The sequence below is a fragment of the Callospermophilus lateralis genome, chromosome 5 (assembly GCF_048772815.1).
Source record: "Callospermophilus lateralis isolate mCalLat2 chromosome 5, mCalLat2.hap1, whole genome shotgun sequence".
NCBI classification, from domain to species: Eukaryota; Metazoa; Chordata; class Mammalia; order Rodentia; family Sciuridae; genus Callospermophilus; species Callospermophilus lateralis.
Genome location: NC_135309.1, coordinates 150,557,706 through 150,582,009, shown reverse-complemented (window position 1 = coordinate 150,582,009; position 24,304 = coordinate 150,557,706).

The window sequence follows — 24,304 nt, the reverse complement described above, 5'->3', positions numbered from 1 at the left end:
CTTCTTTTCAAATGGTGATTTCTGATAAATTTGTCTCACAGAACTAATCAGTTCTCTTACTCTACCAGTTACAGGTTTTGGTCACTTTTATGAGTAATGACATGCCGATGGTAGGGTGTATGTGGGTCTTCATACTTGAGCCAGCTGTAAAGCAAGCATTAGAATGGAATCCGAGGCAAGAACTTGCAGATGATCAGGTTGTCACAGTTGTGGAGGCTTTATAGAAATCTGCTCTGTGAAGCTGCACAACACTGGAGCCAATTTCTGTTAATGAATTTTTATACTTGTTGAAAAGTTGATAGATGTAGTAAGTCTTGTTCATTTAGACTAGGGATGGAAGAGTGGGGGAAGCCGCAGAGAAGGACTGAATTAGTAGATTTCTGTGTTTCTATCAATTTAGTATTGTGGTGCTGCTTTTGGTTTGTGTATTAATTGTTCAGGCCACCAATTTCAAGTCTTAGCTGGGAATGTGGTTCATGCACCTCGCAGGGAGTCTCTGATCTGAGGACTCTAAGGTCTGGGCTTTACCTTCTCTATGTATCCCCAAGGCCTACATAGTGGCAGGTGTAGCAGAGCAGAAGGAAATGTTGGCTGAATGGATGGATGAGCTGTAAATGTATGAAAGTCCCCACTCAAAATATTGGCTTCTCCCCAGAGCAGCAAAACCATGCTTCGGGCTGGCCGGAGGCATAACCATGAAACTGGTAAATTTTCTTTAGCACTTACAAACAACAAATCATTTAGGAGCCCTCCAGCTGTTTGCAGCACGTTTAAGCTTCCAGAACTTCCATGTGGCTCTCTGCTGCCCAGGGCCTATCCAGGAGGCATCCTACTGCAGATTTGCTTCATTCTTTTAATGTGTACATGTATGTCGTTGTTCATTCATTTGTTTGCTTGCTTACCTGTGTTTAAAAACAACATAATTTTTACCATCTTCACTTATATTTTTCAGTATATAAGTACTTAAAAATAGATGGTGAATTTTAACTGTTTTCACATTGTTGTGAAACAGATCTCTAGAACATTTAATCCTGCAGAACTGAAACCATAGCCATTAAACAACTCCTTTCCCTCTATTCCCAGCTGTTGGTAAACACCCATTCTGTTTCTATGAATTATATTACTTTAAGTCCCTTGTACAAGTGGAATTATGCAGTATTTATAGTTTTGTGTCTGGCTTAGAGCCATCAAGGTATATCCATGTTGCATCAGGTGACAGAATTTTCTTTCTTTTTAAGGCTGAGTAATATTCTATTCCATGCATATATCACATTTTATTTAGCCATTTGTTGGTGGACATTTGGGTTAATTTTACCCCTTAGCTATTGTGAATAGTAATGCTATGAAAACGGAAGTACAAATGGCTCTGAGACCTCACTTTTAATTTTGGAAAAGTGGGTTCCCAAAAAGGGTTTCTTGGACAATATGGTAGTTCTATTTTTAATTTTTTTTTTTGTACTAGGGATTGAACCCAGGGGCACTCAACCACTGAGCCACATCCCCAGCTGTATTTTGTATTTTATTTAGAGACAGGGTCTCACTGAGTTGCTTAGTGCCTCACACTTGCTGAGGCTGGCTTTGAACTTGTGATCCTCCTGCCTCAGCCTCCCAGGCCACTGGGATTACAGGTGTGCACCACCATGCCCAGGCTATTTTTTATTTTTTGAGGACTTGCCATACAGTTTTTCATAGAGATTACACTATTTTATCTCCAAACAGTGGATAAGGGTTTCCATTTCTTCATGTTCTTACTACCATTTGCTATTTTCTGTTTAGTTTGCTTTTAACAGTAGCCATTCCAATAGATATAAAGTATCATTTCATTCTGGATTTTTTCCCCACTCTGGTTTTTATTGACATTTCTCTGATGACTTGTGATGCCAAGCATCTTTTTATATGTTTGTTGATAATGGGCATATTCTCTTTGGAGAAATATCTATTTGAATTCTTTAACCACTTAATTTTTTCTTTGCCCACTTAAAAAATCAGATTTCTTGATATTTTGTTGTTGGGTTGCAGGAGTTCTTTATATGTTCTGAAAAGCAGTCTCTCTCAGATGTGTAACTTGCAAATATTTTATTCCATTTCATAGGTTGCTTTTTTATTCTGTTGATAATGTCCTTTGATGCACAACATTTTTGAAGTTGATATAGTACCATTTGTCTGTTTTTTATTTTGCTGCTTGTGCCTGTACCAGTATATTCAAGAATTGTTGGAAATTTCAATGTCATGAGGCTTTCCCCCTATGTTTTCTTGTAGCATTTTAGATCTTAGTTTGGGTCCTTAATAAATTTTCAGTTACTTTTTGTATACAGTATAAGATAAAGATCCAATATCATTCTGTTGCATGTGGAAATCCAGTTTTTCCAGCACCATTTTTGGAAGGGACTCTTCTTTGCCCATTGAGTGGTCTTGGCACCTTTGCTGAAGATCATTTAACTCTATATGTTTGGATTTATTTCTGGGCTCTGTATTCTACTCCATTGGTCTATTTGTCTGTCTTTATACTAGTACCACATTATTTTGATTATTTTAAATTTGTAACATGTTTGGAATCATAAAATATGAATCCTTCCTAACCTCTCCCCTAAAGTACACAATTGGCTCATCCTGGATGAGGTAAATCTGGTGCACAGGTCAATGGAGAGGAAGAGAATGATATCAGTATGTGGGGTAATATATGTGAAACAGATCATGAGCATTCTCCTGCATGAATCACTCATCCAGTTTCTTCAGTTACTACTTGTAACTTCCTCCAGATATACTGAATGATATAATGCATGAAACAAACAGGACATTACTCACTTTCCCCAACATCCCACTCTTCAAATGATCCATGTGAACAGTAGAAAACACGTGCCAAACAATAAGTTTACAGAACATCAATTGACACCTAGAATTTCTAGGAAGTTTGAGAGTTGTTAGTCTAAATCCTGAATGCTCAAGTCAATATAGGTCATCTCCTTTACCCAGGTGTCACTTTGGAGGATCTGGCTGCAAGTGATTCTTGTTCTGACTTTGAATGACCCACTTAGCCTGGGTCTCTGACAAGTGGACCATTTCAGTCACCTTATCAGGATGTATCATATCTTTGATTGTTAGCCATACCTATCAGATGCATCATGGTAGGACATGGGATTTTCACTATGAGACGGGCTCCATTTCCTTTACTTTGTCTTTTTATTTTTGTTGGAAAGAAGAACTTCACTTCTACATCAGCTTCAGTAAAAATTCCAGAACTAGGCCTTATGTATTTCAATGGAGACCGTGATGGCTGAAGCTGAGAAATGGTTGGATTAGTCAAAAGTGAGGAATAGCATGCCCCCCCATCTCCACATCAAGTACGTATTTGCATGCCTTGATTCCCATTAGAATCCAAGAAGCTATTTTGCAGGAAATTTTGAAGAGAGATTCAGAGATGAACACAGTCTTAGTGAGATTTAGAAGGACAATTAAAACCAGGCTTCAGAGTGCAAATAGGAGAGTTACCATAAAACAAAAGAAGTTTTGTGCAAGTCTTAACAATATAGGCCTTCAGTTCTGGAGAGGTGTCTTGGTTCTGAGTAGAAGGTATAGTTGTTAGTTGATCCTGTTTGAGCCAGCTGTCCTGTGCATGGATACGCCTGGGGTAAAAATGGGGCATATATACATTGATACTGTAACATTTTGGTGTCCCAAAGACTCCATGGTCAGATTCTTCTCCCAGAGTGCAGCAGAGAAGGGAACTATTCTCAGTTTTCAAGAATTTCTGCATCCTGAGTGTAGGGGTAGAGGCTTGAATCTTGGTTGTGTGGGGAGTGATGAGGTCAGTACCAAGTTTTGTGTAATGATGAATTTTGGTTGTGGTGACTGTGAGTGATCAGTGGGAGTGATGTGACTTTTCTTAGAGTAACAAAACTGAATTGTCATTGAGAATTATGGCTGTGGACTCCTGGATCAGGTGTCTGTGAAAGTGGAGATATCAGAAAATATGTAATGCTATTATCTCTGGGGTCGTGGGGACCAAGAGTCACTTTCAAAGAAGCAGGGACAACATCTATATGAAATAACAGTGCTTTGGCTGAATAATAGAAGAAGGAGAGCATCTATAAAACTCCAAAGGGTTTTATAGATGTGTATGATGTTCCTACAAAGTCCTCAAATTAATTCATAAACAGGAAGGCATCCAGAGCTAGAGAGATTTAAATGATGATGCCAATGTGAACGAAATTCATTCATTGATTCCACACTTGCATCTGGAGTAACTACTGTGCCAAACTAGGTTAAGGACAAACAATAACGTATCGTCCTTTCACTTGAGGAGTTTAGAGTCTAGTAGGGAAGAGACACACTTATATACGTAAGTTGTCTCCACACACATGTGCCTGAGCGTGCATACCCAGATAATCTGTTTATTCAGTAAATAGCTAATGAGAATCTATTTTCAAGTTAGGTGCTTCATCCTTATTCTATGTTTGTATATTCTTGCATGTACTTGCAAATTCAGGAGACCTGGACGTTCAGGTTACAGATACACTTTAGAGGGCGGGCAATTTTCAGTTCTCTTCAGAGGTTATGTTAAGACTAGCACACAGTCGGCTCCCGGAGTCATCCTCCTCCAGCTGGAGCTCCTGAAGCTGGGAGGAGGGCACAGGACCGATGTCTGAGGGCAGAACCTCCTCTAACATGACAGCATGAAAAGTTGACATCCAGTTGGAAATCTCCTGCAAAGTCTTTGGAGGAACTAGAATGAGGCTCCAGGTGCATCTAGAAGCCAGGGGAAAATCACCAGCATCGGTTGAAGCCGACACATTGTGTCTGCTTTGCCTTTGACATTCAGAGCAGTTCTGAAAGTCCCTGGGGAACTGGGCAGCAGTGATATCTGGGTTCTGGACATGCCAGTGAGAGAAGACAGGGACAGGAATAAGCTGCTATTTCTCATTTCTTGTACAGATATACAATTTTGAAAATGGGGTCTACCAGAGTAGATTATGGGAAACAAGTCTTACAGCCTTAAAGGACACAGTGGATTGTAGGTCTTTAGGTTATTGTCAGAGTAAAGAGTTGTTCTCTGGAAACACCAATTAAAGAATGACCAGTCTATGATTTAAGACAGGGGGTGTAGGGCAATGGTGTCCTTCACTGCTTTTGACCCCTGAATGTTTGCTGGGCTAGACAGGTCCTTAGGTCAGGGAAGTTCTCTTATTCCAGACATTGTAGCGTCTTCAATAACAAGAACTTCATCAGTGTTCTCTTGAGGGCAATTGCATATTTATATACAATTGGTAAACCATAAGTATTCACAGGAGTATTGTGCCATGGAGGGAAATGGGATTTGGATTCCAATATGTGGGTTTTTGTTCTCATTCATATGACCTTGGTCAGATCTCTGACCTTTTAGACTTCATTCAGTGATAAAGCAGTTAGAGAATAGTTATATTAACACCCACCTTACTTACCCCATTAGGTAGATATGAAGATTATATGAGATACCATCTATGAAAATATTTTGCAAATACAAATGCTTGTTTATTGAGTGTCTGATGTCTGATATTACAGAGCATAGAAAATAAATTTAAAATATGAGGGCTGGGATTGTGGCTAAGCAATAGAGTGCTTGCCTAGCATGTGTGAGGCACTGGGTTGGATTCTCAGCACTGCACATAAATAAATGAATAAAATAAAGGTCCACTAACAACTATAAATATATATATAAATATATAATATATATAATATGTATATGATATATATATAATATATATATACGAACCAGTGTTTATGTTTCATATATATATAACTATAAAATATAATATATAATATATAGTTTATCCACATAAACTATAAAATCTATATAAATATACATATAATCATATATAATATTATATGCATATAAAATGTAAACACTAGTTCATAAAGAGCTCACAATTTTGTTGGGACACTAAAACTCCTGTGAAAATCAAGATATTCAGATAATGCATTATGGAGGCAATAATTAGGGGAGGTTTTATACAAAAAATATCATGAGTCATGTTCCACAATAGGAATGAAGTGAAGACTCTGTGAATTTGTATCAAACAAATGAGTGTTCATTTTAATATTTTTTGTCAATTATTTCTTCTGTTTCTAGGCTGTGAGCAGAAATCTTATATTGTTTATTAGTTTTAAACCCAGTGCTTAACATGGAGCCTGACACATATTAGATGTTCATTAAATTCTGACTGGCTGATCAAAGAAGAGAATGAATGAATAAATGAATGAATAAAGTATAAGGAAAAGCTTGATTTTAAACAATGTGCTATTGTTCTGGATCACAAGGCCTTGGAATTTTAAACACTTGAATTATAGCATTAATTCAGAAAGTGTACTAAAGACAAATGTAACAATTCACATGAGAAAATAAAATACTCAGAGCTGGGAATGTGGCTCAAGTGGTAGCACGCTCGCCTAGCATGTGTGAGGCACTGGGTTCGATTCTCAGCACCACATAAAAATAAAAAAATAAAGATATTGTGTCCACCTAAAACTAAAAATAAATAAATAAATAAATATAAAAAAGAAAAGAAAAGAAAACACTCATTGAAGAAAGATCAGATGTCATGTAAAGTAACATTTGAAGAATGAGAATAAACTTCTTTGGAAGCTTTTAAAATTCCTTTGGAAATTAAAATTGTAGTAAAAGAACTTTTAAAAAAAGGGCAATAAAAATCTTGGAAGATGAGGTTGAGGAAATGTTGGTTGAGGAAATTTTCCAGAAAATAGGAGATTCATTCAGAGGGAAGAAATTAAAGTTGGGAAAAGGAGAGTACTCAAAGGAATGATCTGAGAAAGATTCTCCAAATTATTGGACTGGAATGTTCAGATTGGGGGTCTCTGTGAGTATCCAGCTTAATTTATGTGAAAAGACTACAAGGGAACACAATTATAAAACTTCAGAGAGCTGAAAATAAGAAAATCCTCCAATTTTTCTAGAGAGGAAATCTGGGATAGAAGCATGGAAGTTAGAATTGAGACAACATCACTATTTTCCATGGTGACTCTAGATTCTAGAATGATTGGAGAATGCCTTCAGAATCGGAAGGAAAATGATTTTCTAACCTAGGACTTTATAGTCAGCAAAGCATGAAGCTAGCCCAAGAATACTTTCAGTAATGTGGAGATGCAAGAACCTCACTTCTAATACATGCTCGCTTTGAAAGTTACCAAGAGAAGTTCTTTAATTAAAAAGAAAAAGGAGAGGATATTAAATCAAAATAGAAACAGACATGAATACAGGAAACAAGTATTACGAGAAAATAGGAAAGGCAAATCCACGGTGTATCAGAACTTGAGACCAACCAGGAGCAGAAGGTGGAGGACTATGGGACAGAGAGCTGCAGGAGAAAATTAACTCCTGTTAACTGGTATGAAAATTATTGTCGAGTGTTTGACAGATCTATTGCTTAGGTATAGGTATACCGAAGAGTAAACCAGTTAAGAAAATCAATGAATAAATATATAAAAAAATGCTCATCATTTCACTCCAGTCAAAATGGCAGCTATTATGAAGACAAACAATAAATGTTGGCGAAGATGTGTGGAAAAAGGTACACCCATCCATTGCTGGTGGGGCTGCAAATTGGTGCAACCAATATGGAAAGCATTATGGAGATTCCTTGGAAATTGGGGAATAGAACCACCATATGACTCAGCTATTCCTCTCCTTGGACTATACCTAAAGGACTTAAAAACAGCATACTACAGGGACACAGCCACATCAATGTCTAGAGTAGCACAATTCACAATAGCTAAACTGTGGAGCCAATCTAAATGCCCTTCAGTAGATGAATGGATAAAAAAAGGTGGCATATATACACAGTGGAATATTACTCAGCAATAAAAGAGAATAAAAATTTGCAGGTAAATGGATGGCGTTGGAGAAGATAATGCTAAGTGAAGTTAGCCAATCCCCAAAAAACAAATGCCAAATATTTTCTCTGATATAAGGAGGCTGACTCATAGTAGGGTGGGGAGGGGGAGCATGGGAGGAATAGAAGAATTCTAGATAGGAAAGAGGAGTGAGAGGGGAAGAGAGGAGGCAGGGTATTAACAAGGATGGTGGAATGTGATGGACATCGTTATACAAAGTACATGTAAGGAGACACGAATTGGGTGCCAATATACTTTATATACAAACAGAGATATGAAAAATTGTGGTATACATGTGTAATAAGAATTGTAATGCATTCCTCTGTCATATACTTAAAAAAATAAAATCAATTAATTAAAAAAAGGAGAAATGAAATTATTATCTCCAGGAAAAACAAAAGGTACATGGAAGAAGAACTTTAATCATAGTATATTACCTGACTCTGTAAGAAATATTATTTACATACTCCAAGTAAATATAAACCTAGAGTACTGAATTAACCAAGAATAGTGATGCAATTTTGTTGGGTTGGTTAGAGGGGGCAGTTGTACCGAGATATAAAGGCCTCACTTACCATAACAGAAAGTAAATAGTTCTGTCTAAATGTGGTGAATCAATAAATATCAGTATAAACATATAATTTAGAAATATGAGGCTACAATAAAGGGCATCAGAACATAGTGGAAGAATCACTCTGGTTCTTTAGCACAGTGGAGTAACAATTGGTTCAAAGTCATATTTCAAAATGACTAGAAGAGTATGAAATTCCCAACACATAAAAATGAGTAATTTTGAAAAGATGGAGATGCTTATTACCATTACTTGATTATTATAAATAGAATATAGGTATCAAATTACTATAATGTATCCCATAAAGATACATATGTAAGTATTTTAACTCAATAAAAAATGAGAATAAATATGAAAATAAAGAGCTTAATATTTGAGAGATTTTGCTTGTAAGGAAAGGAATTAAGAGGTAGGGAAAAATAGAACAGAAAGTTGCTACTTTTGTTATTGTAAATCTTTTAAAATTTAATTTTTAACTGGTGCACAATAATTATGCATTATGGTGGAACTCATTGTGACATATACATACATGTATATAACAAAATTTGGTCAATTTAATTTCCCAGAACTTCCCCTTTCCCTCCTAATCTTCTTTCTCTATTCTACTGGTCTCCTTTCTAATTTTACAAGACTCCCCCCGCTGCCCCCGCCACTTTTTCCTCCTCTTTTCTTCCCTCTAGCTTCCATAAGCAAGAAAACATACAACCTCTGACTTTCTGAGTTCAGCTATTTCAATTAACAGAATGCTCTCAAATTTCATTAATTTTTCTTCAAATAACAATTCCATTCTACTTTATGGCTGAATCAAACTCCATTGTGTATATATACTACGTTTTTCTTTGTTCATCTGTCGATGGACACTGAGGCTGGTTTCATGACGTGGCTACTGTGAATTGCACTGCTATAAACATGGGTATGCACATATGACTACAGTAGGATGATGTTAATTCTGTGGATAATTAATGAGTAGTGAGATAGCGGAATTATATCGTGGTTCCATTCCTAGGCTTTTTGAAGAAACTACATACTAATTTCCATAGTGGTTTATGAATTTATAGACTCACCAACAGTGTATAAGTATTCCTTCTACCCCATATCTTCAATAGAATTTATTATTATTTGTAGTAAATGTAAATCTTTTAGTGGTAATGATAAACCCTGTAGAGCACATACTACATAGATATGGTTCTGTATTAGTCTGCTGGGCCTGCTGTAACAAATACTTTAAACCAGTGGCCTAAATAACCAAAATTTATTTTTCACTCAGTACTGGTGGCTGGAAGTGCAAGATCAAGGAATCATCAGGGTTGTATTATTCTGAGGGCCTCTCTTGTTGGCTTGTGAACGGATGTCTTCTTTGCATGGTCTTCCCTCAGTTGCATGTGTCCTAATTTCCTCTTCTTAGGAGGATCCCGGTTAGATAGGATTAGATTCCCCTATGTGGCCTTGATTTACCTCTTAAAGGCACTATGTTCAAATAGTCATATTGAGGAATTGGGGATGGTTAAGAATTAACAGTGAATTTTAGGGGGCACAATTAAGCCCACCTGTGAAGATTCATAAAATCTTGTGAAGGCAATATTATTATTATTATTATTATTATTATTATTACAGATAGAAAAATGGGGGCATGTGGCAGTTAAGTAACTTTTGCAGGATCACAGATGGAAAAGGCTCAATCATGATTTGAACCAGGCAGTCTCATTCAGGGTCGGTGCTCTTACCCACAAAACTATACTGCCTTTACTATTTAATTCCATTCATAAATTTTAGGCATTCTGCTTTGATCAAAATAGAAATTAATAAAACCATAAGTAGAGTTTGTTCTAAAATTTTACTCAGGATGATTTGGGGGATTAGAATATATATATATTTTTCTAATCTCAGGCTCTAAGAACGATAGACCTTTAGCATTCTGAGGCAATTTATTTCCTTCTCTATTGTGATAAACTGTATAATATGAGACCTACCCACTTCACAAATTTCTAAGTGCACATGTATATGGCTAACTATAGACACCGTGTTGTGTAGTGCTGAGGTGATTTCTTCCCTTGCCTTCCTTTGGTGTCAACTTTTAAGCAGGTTTCTTTTGCTGTGATTTTCTTCTGCAGGTGGTTTCATGGTAGCCATTTCTTCTTTGATGTTTGGAGTTCTGGGATTCTTGGAGGATGTCTCCTCTGTCTGTGAGTCTCAATTAGATCAAGGGCATCTAGTCTTCACATTACTTCCTGTTCATGGATAATCCTGACAAGCGGTTACCATAGTGACCTTATATCCAAGTGGCTTTAAAGTGCACTGCTCCAAAGAGAATTCCAAACCAAAGTCAGATAGAGGGAATTTGGGAAATAATGGAAAAGGAAATTAAAAAGAAGGAATAGAGTGGAGAAAGTGCGGGAAGTGAGAAGGATAGGAAGTGGGCTAGGATAAACTGGAAAAGAGGAGCAGAGATGGCCACAAAGTGGGCTCACCTTCAAGTTGAGGAAAAAATCACCAAACCTCTCTTAACTGAATTCCATTCCCACATCAGAGCTTTGGTATTACATAATTTCAGTTAAGTTTCAATTTATAAATTCTATTCCAACATTTCCACTAACTGGGTTAATGAGGATCCCCTCAACTCCCAAATTTTGCATAATCATTACTGTGTTGTTGACCCACCCAGCTTTTGTGTATGATTTGTGCTTTAATCTCCATGTCTAAAAAAAGGTGAAAAGAAGTAGAACTTCTACCAACTTCTAATGACTCTGGGAATAGCCTGAACTAATGCTTTATATTAATGTGTTAAACAATTATAGGAATATAAGAGCAAAAACAATAACTGTCAGGAACTCAAAGCAACAAACACTGACCTTCAGAACAACCTAAAATGCCATATGCCCATCTAATCCTTAGCTAACTCTACCTGGTAAGATGCAACAGAGATCTGGGTCTCTGGGTTATAGGTATAGGTGCCAGATTGAACCATTTTAGCATCTGTGGAAATTGTAGAGTAGCTGTTAATTTTGTATATTGTAACTGGGAAGTCCTCAGGAAACATATCTAAAAGAATCAGAGCCAGATTATTCCAGGGAGATGGCCCCCGATTCCTTTGCCTGCTCTTTGCCCTCTTTCCCCATGTGTGGCCAACAAGATTCAGCTCTGCATGCTTCATGGTGAATGTGGATTGAGGCATAAATATTACCGCAACATCACTAGTGCCCTAACTGCAGTGGATTCCTCTGGATCCATGATATTCTGTTTTAGAACTGCAAAGCATTTACTTACCACGTTCAGACTAGAATTTACTACCAGACTCCAGAAGTGTCTGGGCTATTCACAATGGCCTTTGTTACCCACAGCTGGCTCTGGGTTGTTTATCTTCCCCATGTGTTTCCTATGTTGAGTTATTTAACAGTTCTAGGGGGTGCTTTTGTAGTCCACCTCTTACACTCTTTCTTTAGGTCTCAAAGGTTGCCATGATATCTGCAGGAACTCTGAGCAAGCTTGTACCTTCTAGGCCTTCATAGGTTAACTCTGGCTTGTTGAGCTGATGCAGCAGCACAGCTTTAACGACACCTCCTGGTTATTCCTCACCTTGTTGCAGTTGGCAGCCACAGATACCTTCAAATTTGAGAAGACTTCTCATTTGAATCCATCCCGTCCCAATTCCACACCAAATTAAACCATCCCTAATGGAATCAATCCAGCAAGGTGATGCTACCCATATCTATTTTTGTTATAGACTTTAATTGTGTGTGTGTGTGTGTGTGTGTGTGTGTGTGTGTTCAACTCATACATTTCCTGACCATTAAGTTCGGTAGGGTAAGGAACAATGCAAAAAAGGTGCAATTTATGATACAGGCTCATGAGAACTGATTTTAAATATTAACTTAAAGTCAGTAATACTGGGACTATTTAAACCATGGAAATAGGCAAACAATACACATCAGGACTTTCCCCTTCCCTATAAAGACAGTTTACCAGCCCATTCACGGAGTCCCTGGCATAATATGTGTTTTTGTGTATGCTTATCAGAAACTAGGTGAAGGAAGAGGGGAAAGATATATGCACCTTGATTTTACAGAAGAAAAAGCTTGTAAATAAACATACAAAAGTGCAAAAATCCAGGAATGCAAATTCTGAAACACAAGTCACAGTTCAGTAGGTTCTTATCAAGTATATAATTGCAAATATAAATAATTTAAAAAAATTCCCAATCCAGTGATCTGTGCTTTTCTAAATATTATGGACAAAAATGCCTATGTCCCCGAATTCAATTTACTTGGTGTTGAGCCTGGAAAGGACAGTTTTGCTCAGATGATAACATGTTCTGACAACTGGAAGGTTATAATACAAATCTGCATGGGAGAATTTGGAAGACATCCCAACTTTCTTTTGCCTCATTATGGACCCCAGTGAAGTGCAAGTTTATCATACAAAAACAAGGCTTTGCTCCTTAAGATGATGGAAGTTTTTCCAGATGTCAAAGAAACATTAATGCTAACAATTTTCAACTCGAAAATCTGTTCTCCCAAGTTTCTCCCTAGACCTCAGTACCAGTCGTTTAAGTGCTGATATTTTAAGCCTGTTGCAGTTTGAACTTCAGCCTCTCCATTGCTTTGCTGTCACAGTAAAGATGCCTTTCAATTATATTTCTCCCTGTGGCTTTTAGTGCATCCGGCCTCTCTAGAGGTTTTGTGCTCATGCTTACAGAGTGTGCCACTGAGATTTCCCCAGTAACATACACCAAAAGACGAACTTATTCATGTAAGCCATAATCTGGTGCAAAAATACTACAATTAATAATTCACTGGATGTTTTAGCAACTAGTTCTTAAAATGCCAAAAAAAAAAAAAAAAAGTACAGCTCAGTTTTCTCCCAGGGAATCACAGACGCCAGGAACCACTATTGCTTGTCCCAAACCACTAGTAGACTATTAGGAACAACAGGAAAAATAAATGTAAAAATTCTAAAATGAAAATCATATGTAGCAGTTCAAACTACACCCAGGATATAATATGTAAAAGGCCAACAGGCATCGTGATGCATCCCTATAATCTCGGTGACTATGGGGGCTGAGGAAGGAGAATTGAAAGTTCAAGGCTGGCCTGGACAGCTTAGAAAGTCCTTGTCTCAAAACAAAATTTACAAAGGGCTGGGGATGTAGCTCAGAGGTAGAGCACCCTAAGTTCAATTCCCAGTATTATAAAAGGTAAACATAAACATAAATCTCCATCCAAGTCCTAATTTTGTGCTTTGTCTCTATTCCTCCACTTTTAAAAATTAGGTTATCGAAGATTTTGTCCACTTCATTCTTTATTGTTAAAGTACTAGATCTTGAGTTTATTGATTCATTCCATAATTTTGTTATTTACTTCATTAATTTATGATACTGTATCAATTTTTATTTTTTGTTTCATTCAGAATATTTTGGTTTTGGATAGTTATTTCACTAATTGTAGTCTTTTTTCTTCATTAGCGTAAGTGTTTAGGAAAATGAATACTGCTTTATTGGTCTTCTTTAGTTTTGTTACTGGCATTATTACATTTTAGATATTCTGTAATTTCAGTTTTGATTTTGTTTGATCTACAAATAAGCTTTCAACACACAGAATGGACAAGTCCCCATCCTTTGATAGGAATTTCTAGCTCTAACTTGAGAAGATAATTGCAGCTGATGTGCGGTTCAGTGTTTGTTACACTTGATGCTTCACATACCCTCAAACCAAGTCTCTGAAATAATGTAAAATATTTTATTGTATATTTATCCTTTCCCTGAAATTAAAAATAGAGGCTGAGGCTTTCAAAAGTTGAAGAACTTGATCAAGATCACAAATGAATCCAGCGGCAAAGTCAGAACTAAAACCCAGCCCTTCTGAGAGCAGAGCTGAGATCTTGCCCTTGCTGCAGGATGAGACCGTCTGTTGCCCTGATTATCTGTTACTGAGTGGGCTCCTTGATTGAAGGGACTCAGCCCTGCTGCATGGGCTCAGCATCTGTGCGACATCTCTTTCAGAAGTTAGTTACATTCCGAATCAGTAGGAAGAAGTGCTCCTTGACTCATTTCACCCAGTGATTCTGCACTTAGATTATTAATCACCTTGTGACTGTGATGACAGGGTGGTTTGTTGAGGGCTACATAAAGCTGTTAATGAACATGGCCTTTGTTTTGGAGAGCCATGTGACCAGGATTTATACCTATTGTACTTCAACTCTGGTGGTACCCAACTTGTAAAAAGGGCATTGATAAGTATTTCATGAGCATCTTTATTTACAGTGGTTTTCAAACTTATTTGCACATCAGAGTCATCTGGGGAATTTTAAAAACCCTGAATACTCAAACCTCATTCCAGACCAATTAAATCAGAAAATGCTAGAGGCAGACCTCAGCTGGTATTTTAAACCTGATGTCTCTGATAATGACCGTGTCTATATTTTTGTTTCTGAAAAACAAATATTACCATTCACCTGTTCAATCAACAAATTATTACTTTGAAAATAGTTTTCTCTTTGTCATCCTCAATATGCAAGTAGTGTATTTTCACTGTACAAAATTTTGAAAATAATATTCCCAAATCATAGAACACCAAAATATCAACTAGAAAGTAATGGTTCATTATTAGGCTAATACTGACCATAGAGTTGCATCATTTACAATTATTTACTGTGACAAGGGCTGAAAAGAAAAACGGTGGGAACTATTAGAATATATAGAGAAAGAGAACATTGTCCAGCCTGGCATTCAGGATGGTATTCCTTTAAAAAAAAAATCAATAAATAATTGAGTTGAAGAACTGAGATTCAGAGAACGAGGAAAGTGTAGGAATGCATTAGGCAAGAGTAAGTAAGAAAAGGATCTTGGATACAAAGGAAAGGATAGGAAAGCCTTGGTGTGCATAAAGGCTATGGGTAGTAAAGAGCAAAGCTCCTTCTACCACTGCCGATCAGGCCATGTGACGTGTAGGGGTGGAGGTCTGTAGAGCTTGGCAGAGGCCACCTCTTCGTTCATCCCAAGGCCTGTTAAAGATTTTGGTCTTTATCTAAGAGCAATGGGAGCCATGAAAGAATTTTAGGCAGAGATGTAAAATGACAAGGTTACCTTTTGAGATCTCCTGTCCCTTCTACGGAGAATAGAATGGAGTGGGCAAGAGAAAAAATGGAGAGACCAGATGGAAGAAAGTTGATAGATGAAAATATCTTAAACTGAGATGTAGCTAGAGGATTAGTGAGTGAGAAAAAGATGAAGTGGAAAAGGCACATTTGATACTTAAGAAGTAGAATTTAAAGAATTTGGAGATCAATATATGTGGGGACTCAGGAACACTGGAAATAAGGAAAAAAGTAGGTAGAAGGGAAAGCAGGTTAATTCAGTTTGGGGTAGGTTGATTCTAAGGGGTCTTTATGATGTTCACTTAGAGAAAACACATAAAAAATTTAGAGGCAAGTAAGATGCTCTGAGGTCTAGTTAGGGCTAGAGGTATAAATCTGAATATGACTGGTTCAGAGGGGATAATTAAAGTCCTGCGAGGCCTAAGACTGTCACAGGACAGGTATAGAGTAGGAAGAGAAGGGGCCACCTAGGGGAGGCCGAGCACACATGGAGACAGGGAAGCTGAAGAGGCAGGAGGCAAGTTAGGAGGGAGTGATGATGTAAAGAAATTTAAAGAAGATAGCATACATTTTTTTAAAAGAAGGTGTTCTCAATAGTCCAATATTCTGATCGCAATTCACCTAAGATGCATCCACACATTTTGGCAATACAGAAGTAGGTCGATGGGAAGATTTGCAGAAGCTATTCTAGTGTATAGTCAGGTGAGAAGAGGGGAGAGAGACAACAAAGGAGGAAGATTACTTGAAAAAGTTTAGCAGCAAAGGGGAGAAGAGAGAGTGATTGTGTAGGCTTTTGTGGCTGAAGGGAGTGGAATATTTTGATTTCATGTTTTAAAGTGGGGAAGACTTGAGGCTAGTGGAAGATTGAGAAGGAGGTGGTACCTGAAAAGGTAAGAGAAAATAAGGGCTAAGAGAGGATGGCATGTGTCCTTTCTTTTATAACGAGCAATTAGAAAATACTTACATATCGTAGCAGGTGGACAGGGATTTCTTGTCTGTGAACATCTGTGTTTTTTTTGTGTGTGTGAAGTAGCAAGAAAGGTTGTCTGCTGTGGATTGTAGGGTGGTGTGTGTAGGTATGTGTATGTGTGTAGGTGTGCGTAGGTGTGTGTTGATGAGAGGATCAGGTTTCTAAAGACAGTGGAGATTTGAAATGATCATTATGGAGAGTGGGAGATTGAGTTGATCAGGTAAAAACAGTGGAATTGCCAGGTAGTCTTGAGGACCGGTTGAAATGATGACCATAACTTGCAGTGGTAAAAACAGTTCTGCTTCATGGACTTTCTTGTTCAACAAATATTTGTTGAGTATTTTTACTATTCTAGGTACTGAGGATATGGCGAAAACAAAACAAATTCTATGTCACCATGGAGCTCACATTCCTGGAGAGGAATACAGGACAAGATCAACTAAATAAGTTTCTCATGTGTATTAGTTTAGGTGGTGATAGGTGTTACAAAGAAAAATCACTGATTCCTGGGATGATTTTTATTAAATAGGGCAGTCAGAGAAGAACTTTGAGCAAACACCTGAATTCAATGTCAAAGCAAGACTTGTGGACAGCTGGGGAAAAAGTATTCTGGGTAAGGGAAACAGGAAATGCAAATGTCCAGAGGCGGGAAGATGTGTGGCTTGTTGAAGACTCAGCAACTAGATCAGCATGGCTGGAACAACATGAAGAGGAAAAGAAACCATAGTGGGAAGCAGTAGGACAGAACACAGAGTATTCTTGAACATGGCAAGGAATTTGGCTTTAAATCAGATGAGAAGAAAAACCATTAGAGGATGGTTTGGAGCACAGGAGTGAGTGACTCAAGTTTTGCACCTTGGGATTTTTTTCTCTCTAGTAAAACTCAGCTGCCTAAGTGAAACCTTGGAGGAAGTGGTGGAGTTGGAAACGCAAAGAAAAGCCACAGAAATCTTGAGCATAGAGCTATTGAACTTGTTGGCTCTAGAATCTAATTGGGGTAGAGGGCATAAATACAGATAGAGACCAGAGGACAGGGATGGGATAGAGTTATCAATGAACTTGAGGCTCCGTGAGGACAAAGAATGGCCAAACTGGTAGCAAAAAGGAAGGGAGATGTGGCCAGGCTGGGGATGTATATGGTGCCATTTCATTGTGGGGTATTTTTCATTGTCATTTTGATTGACACTTCTCTGATGACTTGTGATGCTGAGCATCTTTTCATATGCTTGTTGGTGATGTGCATAATATCTTTGGAGAACTGCTTTCTATAAAGTCTTTGCCCATTTTGATTTTTAATTTGTCCATTTAAAAAATTCGATTTCTTGATATTTTGTTTTTGGGTTGCAGGAGTTTTTTATAAGTTCTGAAACCCAGTCTCTCTCAGATATATGATTTGGCAATATTTTATCCATTTCATAAGTTTTTTTTTTCATTCTGTTGATTTTATTATTTTAGAGGTAGTGCAGTGTTCTGCAATGCTCAGGCCTCTGGCGTATCCATGGGTGAGAGTGGCTCAGTAGGAAGGACAAGGAAAGAAGAGACAGAGTATTGTCTGAATTCAACATATTATATTTCAATATGTAGTTGGGCTGAAATTTTCCATTAACAATTCACTTTTAAAATGAATTCTAAGGAACACTGGTAACCTTGGCAAACACATTATTGTAAGTAGGCCAGAGCTCAGAGTCCTAGTTAGAATTTTTTAAAAAGAAGACTCTTTTGAGTAGTACTCTATTGAAACAATATCAATGAGGGAGGCATGTTTAGTGCAGGTGAAGTATAGAGTGGGCGAGTAGGTAGGTGGACTCTAGGGTTCTTGGCATTGTGTTAAGTGGTTCACAGATGGAAAAGTTTGAGAATTGCTAGGTTATTTAACTACACTCATTTGACAAATGAGTTCATTGAGACCACTAAATGATTTAGAGCTGGATCATTACTGAATCATCTGTACAGCTTTTTCAACATACCAGTCTCTAATTCTTACTCTGGATCTAATGTTTGAGACTTTTTGACGTACTAAGCCCAGGTATGTTTAAATATTTACATAAAGGTTCTTGGGTAATGTATAGCCAGAATGGAAAAGCCACTGGAATAGTGTTAAGTGAGCAGTTATTATTTTTGACCATCCGTATCCGTGACTTCTTCTGGGTCATGGTGATCTTACCTGGGACACCATCCTTAATTCACTCCTGGTCTAGGTGCTCTCAATAGAACTAATGCTATACCTGGTTCTCGGAATAGCAGGATATCCAAGCCTAGGTGATTTGACAATCACACCTCTCTTCCTATAGAAGGGGTTTAGGGATGGCATAGGACTTAAATCAAGGTGATTTTTTTTTTTTTAAATCAGAATTAATCCCAGGACTTTAACTTCATGAAATGGAGTCATTCTTGTTTCCTCTGGATTTGCACCTGGGAGAGTGTAAACAAACAGGTTCTTCTGGGTGTCTTTCCAAGGTGAAGGCGGCCTCTGAAAAGGGAGCAACAGGGAGGCACCCGAGGGTGCCTCCATGAGATCCAGCCACTCTTGATTGTGTCCATGTGGCCCCATGGTCCTCATTTGTTGAGTAAATGGACCTGGGTTTTCTGTCACTTCCAGCTGAAGGGTTGCTACCTACAGGTTGGGCTTTTGTCTGCGGTGGTGCCAATGCTCTTGTCACTCCAGGTCATGTGTTTTCATCTTCTCAGGCAGCCCTTTTGGCATATTGACTCAGGAAACCTACATCTTCAGAATCTGGTTTGCTTGCATGAAGATGAGAAAATAAGAGTCAGGTGGGGATAAGAAGATAATTAATTGGTTCTCTATGAGATTATGGTTTATGGTCATTTCTCAATAGGCTCATTCTTCTCAACTTCTGTTTGTGCCTGGTTAAATGCCCAAAGAACTGAGGAGCAAATGGCTTCAGTCACTAAAAGCTATTTGGGATTGAGAAGGCTAGAAGCAATTGACTAGTGCATTATGTTTTGAATTCAGATTTAAGATATGAAATAAGCCAGATGTATCAGTATAAGCATTTTTCCTGGGTTGTTATGTTCTGGATGGTTCCCCTTTATGCCTTTTCCCAATGGATACCCAGTTTTATGGGGTCATGAATGTTTCTGAAATAAAGTGCTAAGTACTCCATGTAGTCACAGGATGAAAAATACCTTTATTCTCTAGAGCAGTTTTGAAAAAAAATCATGTTATCATTGCAAGCAATATGGAGAACAGTGTGCTATTAGCTACCACATTGAGCTCCCTGCTTTTAGTCTTTTCTTGAACGTGTAGCTCCTAAAATGCCAGAACGACATGATTAGGAGACATGCTCAGTTTTAAATTAACCTCGTATTATGAGCCCCAAGGAAAACTTGTAGAAAAGTGGAATTAGACATCCTGGTTCACCTATTGTCTTTTCATCAGGAAAATAGCTTTTCATTTCCTTGGAATGTCAGCTGCTATCATTTTAGTGTCTGTAGAAGAAGTGGCTCTAACAATTTCTGTACCTGGACAGAACACTAACTAACGTTTCATGGCACAAAGTCCAACCATCTCATAAATTGAAATGCTAGTCATGGATAAAACTTGAAAATGCAGCCCAAAGAAGTCTTGATATAATTAATGTCCTTTTATGTCTCATGGAAATTATATAATCTTATGACTTCTGGTGGAGGTCATGTTTAACTACTTTTCTCAAATGTCACAATCATTTTAGAATACTGCATAAATACCATTTTGGCATCAGTTTTTTTCCATGAAACAATTTTCCCTGATAACTTGAAACTTCCTCTGAGCCACCATGTCTAACTTTCTTTAATATTATGAAACTCAATTTTAGGGGAAAGAAATAGCAAAGGATAGTTAACACTTCTATGCAGAAAATTTGTGCTAATTTATGGAACATTTTTCTTCTTCTTTGTTATTTGTAGTGTAAAGCAAAAAGCAAATGAAAATAAAATAACAATAACACAAACACTAAAAACTTGCTAGTAGAAAAATAAAGGAACATGTATTCCTTTAGTGCTAAATGTGCCCCAATTAGGATGGTAGACAGCCCACTGGTGTGTGAAGACCACTTTCATTTGTGATTGTTAATGGAGTCATACAGAATTCTCAGAATTTCTAAGAGTTTGTCTCAGCATGATTAAAACTACCCTGATTTATCCTTTGTGAGCAATGAGGCACTCTCAACTAAAGGCTCAAGGTTATTTTTTGAGTTTAAAAATCCAGTTCAGGAAAAAAAAATGAAGCTATAAAGCAACATTTGAAATACAAAATGCTGATATTTTTAATCCGGTCCTCTCTATACTTAGTATATATAGAAATGACTTTAAACACACACACACACACACACACACACACACACTCACACACAGCCCTCTCTACGTGTATGTCTTTAAGAAAGATATATATATCTCATGTTGTTTAAACAAGAGATAATTTGTTATATACTTTGGGCCCCAACTTAAACCTGAGGTCTTCTCTGGACCTTGTGCCTGTCTGCCTGCATCAGGAACTCTGTAGGAACGGCTTGCTAGGTATTCATTTGCATAAAGGACACTAGAGCCCCTTAGAAAAGCATCCATCCCAAGGAAAGGTTTGGAGACTCAAAGGATTATTAAAAGAAGCCACCACCTCACGATTGAAGGGGGAAACGTGATTTGACTAAAACGTAAAGTCTCTCAACAAAATTTTACTCCCACCCAGAACACTGTCTGCCCCAAAAAGGTTTGGACTCCAGCCTACAAGTGAAGGAGTCTTTGAGTTAAGAGAAAATTAAAAAGTTATCCCTTCCAAGCTTTTTCAATCACTTATCAAAAGATTATCAATACAAGGCAGCATTTCTGTGTACCTTACATTAGGAATGTAGCCCAGAAGGGAGATGGAGACTTTACTTGGTATAACTGCTGCTGAATATTTAAATAAAGAATAGACACAGTAGCTCGAATGATCAACCAAACCAGCTGCTACTGGGATTAAAGGAGGACAGGATGTCATCTTTTAGATGTCAATGGCATCTTAGTAAACGGTAAGAGGAGTAGATGGTAGGTTCCTCGTGTTTATGTAAGAATCTGATCATCCTAAACGCAGATACCACTGGACTGGCAGTAAAGAGTTGGGAAATTCCATTGATATAACTATGGGAAGAAACATCACCGTCATGACTGCTCCTGTCCATCTGCTTCCTCCCCCTGGTCAAAGTCACCTTGGAAATACATTTACCTTTTCATTTCAGAAGGACTCTTTACTTTGATAAAAGATTCATCTCAAAATTATTTTGAACCATGACAGTGTGATTATCTTTACCCAAAAGTTTTCATTATAGACTTTTTTTTTTTTTCCCAGAACGTATCTTTTATGAAGAATGAGGCATTTTGGGGCTTTTGATTGCCACCATAGTCATACATGGAAAATGAGATTGGAAACTAATGACTTTCACTTAAAAATGACTAAACTAAGTTGAAATTAATTTGCTAGAAATAAAGATGGACACACACATGCCTCTTCTCATATATAAGAGGATACAAGTAGCACTCTTTTGGATATCAGACACAAATGGAGCATCATTCCAAAGTTTATATAATGAAGAAACCAATTTCCAATAAAATTTTTTGTGGATGACTCAATAAAAAATAGTGCATGAAAATAACTAGTCAATCTTTATAATGTTAGCAATAGAATATATTAGAAATTTCTTTTATGTATGTCTTTTTTACAGAGGTCTCAATTTCTGCTTGATACAGTTTGGTTAACTTCTCACTATAAATTTAAGTTGTTTGGGGGTTCTGATAAAACTAGAGAGTAAGTTCTGTGCCCTGGAATATGGTGGTGGTGGGCTGGTAAATGCTTCATACACTAGACTAAAAGGGAAGTCTAATTTGAGCATTTTCTGATTTCCGTAGCAGAAACACTTCCTCCATGGGAAAGTCTGAGCTACTGATGTTACTGTATTCAGACATGGGAAGAGACATAATCCATTCTCATGGTGGTACAGACCGGTGTCATCAAACATTGGGTATTTCCCTTTGTTTTACGGTTCCTGAAAGCAGCCAGAAACTGAGTAAAATTCCCTTGGAGAAACCATGAACAATGAGAACTAATTCTGTCTGGTGCTTCTCTGGATTCTAATCATCAACATTATCCCAATGGGTCCATTGCATCTTAGCTATGTTTTGTTCAGGTTGCTGCAATTTGTCCATTGTACCATGCCTACTCTTCAGCCCCTATCTCCTGACTCCCAGGATGGAAAAGATTTCTTCCCAGGAAGGGACTGATCCTCTCTGGATTTTTTTTTTGTGTGTGTGTGTGTGTGTCTTCATACATGTATTTTGGATAATAATGACCATCACATTCCACCATCATTTCTAACCCCATGCCCCTCCCTTCCCCTCCCACCCCTTTGTCCTATCTAGAGTTCGTCTATTCCTCCCATGCTCCCTCTCCCTATTTCACTATGAATCAGTCTCCTTATATCAGAGAAAACATTTGGCATTTGTTTTTTGGGGATTGGCTAACTTCACTTAGCATTATCTTCTCAAACTTCATCCATTTACCTGCAAATGCCATGTTTTTATTCTCTTTTATTGCTGAGTAATATTCCATTGTGTATATATGCCACATATTTTTATCCATTCATCTACTGAAGGGCTTCTAGTTTGATGTCTTTGCATTCTTATCTCTCTGATAAGTTCTTAAATATATGATTTATAATGTATCCAGTGTTTTCTCAATGAAGTGTCTATATTATATACCCAGATAATTAATTTCTAATGATGATAAACAATAAACTTGACAGAAAATTCCAACAAGTTGGTCTTATTTTTTCCTGCTTATGATTGTTACATGAGCTTACAGATGGACTTTGCATTCAATGCAAAATGAACATTTCAGTTTTTATTCATTCATCACTTACCTATTTTCCTGTGTATATTTATTGAATCCCTGGATATATATGCTCATTAGCAGATGTATAGAATTGAGTCCTCAACTATTTATTTTAGGACTAAGCTTAAACATAACCTGAGCTTAAACATGCCCTGAAATAAAACAAAAGAAACTGAATGGAAGGTAGCATAGGTCTGGTCAGACATAAGGCATTCTTCTTTAAAAATAACTGTGTTTAAAAAATTAAATTTATACATGTCCACGGTTTAAAAATGAAAACAGTAGTTTTCCTCTGAGGCCTTGATGAAAGCCAATAGATCCCATTGTTATGGTGACTGCCCGCTCCCCAGACTCAACCACTTTGAAATTGGGTTACTCTTCATTTACTTATTTCTTTGAAGAAATCACTTATACTGGTACTTCCTAATTTTTTCACTTATAGAATAAATCTGTCTTTCTACTTGAAGGGAAGAGATTTGCTCTTTTCCATTGTCCTGTCCACTACATATATGCCTATTTCTTGTATTTTTTTTGAGTTAGTAACTGTCTTTTAAAATAAATTCAGCTATATTTGTCTTTTTGTATGTTTATGTTTTTTAACAAAAGTTGAATGTACTTATATTTATTGAGATAACAGACAACATTTTATTCATTTCTACCATTTTTTGTTTTGGGTTTTTATTTGTTCTACATTTTTTTTATTCTAATTTGTTATTTATGACAGATATATATATATATATATATATATATATATATATATATATATATATATATAAAACTGTCATATATACATATATATAACATATAACAAATATGTTATATATATTTGTTATAAAAGCATTAAAATTCATATTTTACATATAGAGAACAATTTTTCATATCTCTGGTTGTACACATAGTAGAGTTACATCACTGGTGTCTTCATACA